Genomic DNA, 3,339 nt, shown 5'->3' on the forward strand with positions numbered 1-3,339 from the left:
CTCACATGCACCAGCATGGTACTGTCAGAAGAAGAATCGCTGCAGCAGCCTATTCCACTGGGTGGCCACGCATATCTATTCCAGGTGCATCATGCCATGTTAGAAATAAAGACAAAAGCTTCAGCTTTCAACTACATTTTAGAAGTGTGATCAATGATAGCATATTGTTTCAGTAAGCAGATGGAAACAGTCAATGGATGTTTGCATTCACATCGAAATCGAAATCAAGGGCTACCATTCCCCAGGATGTGATTCGCATGCTCGTCTCTTCCATGGGCAGGAGATGTCAGGCCGCTCTCGAATCCAACGGCGGACATACGTGTTATTGATGATAGCTGACCTTCACCCCGGACTTTTCCTATGTACCGATGAGATGACTACAATCACCAAGTGTTCTCTCCACAGCAGTTTGGCTCAAAACCTTGTATGGCTCCTCACTCAAATCTGGCTTTGCGTTTCTTTTTTTAAGAGTATATATAATGCTTTATTGTATCTCTGAATCAGAAAATTTACAATTGTGTAATACAATTTCTTCTTTTCGAGCACTACGATGTGGTAACATCATCTAGGACTACTGACGTTTTACTACCTTAAAGTTTTCATTAGACCAGAACAGACATTGAGTGGCAAAAGATCTTGTGTACATAAAGGAGTTTAAAGCACAAATATCTGGACCCCTGAACTCCTGAATTGGACTCCTATACTTATACACCTGAAGAAATCCATATATATATATATATATATATATATATATATATATATATATATATATATATATATAAGAATGCATGAAGGCGTTTAAGCTTTTAGCGTTTGAAGGCAGAAAGCCAAGGTGACGCAGGCCGCCGATTTTGGTGAATCCCACAAGGACTTTGTGTTGCTGACAACCAATAAGTGCACACGGAATGAATTTGGATTATTTCCCATACCCAGCCGAAGAGAAAATTGCCGCGCCTTGAAGAGTTCCATCTGACTTATAATCCAACAGAAAGGCCTGATCAACAATAAATTACTTAAATTAAATGGGTGTTAAATTAAACAAAATTCAGATTTTGTTGGGTACAGGGTATTCATGGTCAAGTACCGTATTGATGTTTCATACACTTTTCTGGATTTCGAGTTATTTTGCAACTCATCGTTCTCATTTGGAGTCAAACGGACTGTAGTTATATGTTGAAATGCGCTTTGTATCTGTTTGTTACTCTCGTATAGTTATGCTTCCTAGAGTAATGCTTTACTAACGTACATTGCATTGTTTAGTCTGTTGAGTAAAGGGGCCACCAGTCGATTATATAAATTAGAAATTGACATAGTTTTAACAACATGGAGCTAAACAGTAGTATGCAATAGAGAATTCTCTGTGTGATGTATCATATATTTGTTTGATCAATGTGTATACATATGTGTTATCACTATAGTGGACCTGGATGAAATGAATACATTAATACATTACTTTTGCTTTAACTCTATATCTACCACCCATCCGCACTTCCCCAATTGCCACCCATCACTCCCACTCCATCTTCTCCAACTCATCGCCCTCTCGCCCAATGTTCTAATTCCACTCCAACTCCCACCCATAACCATCTTCCCGATGCAAGGGCGTTAACTGACTATAAAAGACCAGTTTCTACGTGGAACATAACTCTCTCTTTCTCTCTCTCTCTCTCTCTCTCTCTCTCTCTCTCTCTCTCTCTCTCTCTCTCTCTCTCTCTCTCTCTCTCTCTCTCTCTATTATGTTTTACGTTTTGACGTCAGCGTGTGTGCATGGTTCACTGCAAAAAGTGTGTGCATCCCAGTTTATGTGACAAGGACAAAACCCAGGACACATCAGTGTGAACGTGACACACACACACACACTGGTCGCTTGAGAATAATCATACGGTGTATGAGTGGGGTATCCATGTTGAACTGGGGCGTGGTATCTCAGTGGGCGAGTGCTATAAAACTGGCATTAGCTCGGTCTAGCATAAACAGACGCCCGCACGCACGCACGCACGCACGCACGCACGCACGCACGCACGCACACACATAAGCGTTTTCCATAGTATGCGAACCCTCAGATAGCGTACATCTCTCAGGAGGTATTCTTGTACTAAAATAGTTCCATGATAAAGAACTAGTATATTAAAGGCAAACATTTATAGGACGATATTCTTACTTATCATGCTATGATGTTAACAAGGGCAATCCTACAGCATCTCTCTTTTATAATTTCAAGATTCAAGGTGTACTGGAGGTTACTTGACTTCATGGTCTTTCTGAATATGTCTAATCTTTAATTTCAAACTTGAATGACGCCTTACACCCGTGTATAGGTCATGGTGACATGTCTTGTAATGTCATTCCTCATCATACAGACTATGTGATATGTATATGCTCAAGATTTGGGTGTTGCTAAACTTTTGTTACTGTGTATACTTTCAAATTAAATGATGTCAGGTTATGTCTCTTCTATGTCCCTTCTATGACCAATCAAATTCCATCTCGCATATCACATGCATTTGCTTCAGACCCGTTTTATTACAATATATATTTTGATTATCGATCAGATTGAATTCACTGAAGGCCGCCATTTTGTATGATTTGTTTGTTTGTTGTTTATTGCATAGTGCGGCGTTAAACAACAAAAATCGAAGCCGTACTTTGCATGCTTTGGGAGCTAGCATTTTCTAAAATTGTAAATATGGTGTTTTTCGATTCCGAGCGAAAATTCCTGTTGAAATTTGTACCGCTGACTTACCGAATTTCTTGTTTATAATCAAAACACGCTTAATTGGTGGCGTCGATCAGCCCGCCCATCGTCACTTTTTTCACATAAGAATTTTTACATTCTTTACATAAACCTAATGGTATATTGAGTTTATCTACATTTGTTCCTCTCAGTCGATGGCACTGGTGGCTCAGTCGTCTAAGGAGCGGCAACTCGCCGTGTAATGTGGCATCCCTTTGGCACGCCACAAACGTATGATTTTGGCTTCGCGTCACGGTTCGTCCCTATTTTGTTTCTAGGTTTTTCAGCAACACACCCGTGCTCCTGGATTTCACCAAAGTGGTAATCGTCGGAGGCCTGCATCACTCCGGGTATTCCTTTCACAATACGCTGAAACGCCTTGATATAACTGGAATACTGTTCAAAGCGGCGTTAAACCCAACTTACTCACTGGGCCCTCTGTTGTGTTCCGTTCGCCATTGACAACGATGACACGCATCAACCAAGTCAGCGAGCCTGACCACCCGATCCCGTTAGTCGCCTTTTACGGCAAGCATGGGTTGCTGAAGACCTATTCTACCCCGGATCTTCACGGGCCGAAGACCTTAGCAATAACATACGCCGCA

Source organism: Haliotis rufescens, unplaced genomic scaffold (assembly GCF_023055435.1).
Source record: "Haliotis rufescens isolate VD_foot unplaced genomic scaffold, xgHalRufe1.0.p SCAF_6, whole genome shotgun sequence".
In the NCBI taxonomy this organism is placed as follows: Eukaryota; Metazoa; Mollusca; class Gastropoda; order Lepetellida; family Haliotidae; genus Haliotis; species Haliotis rufescens.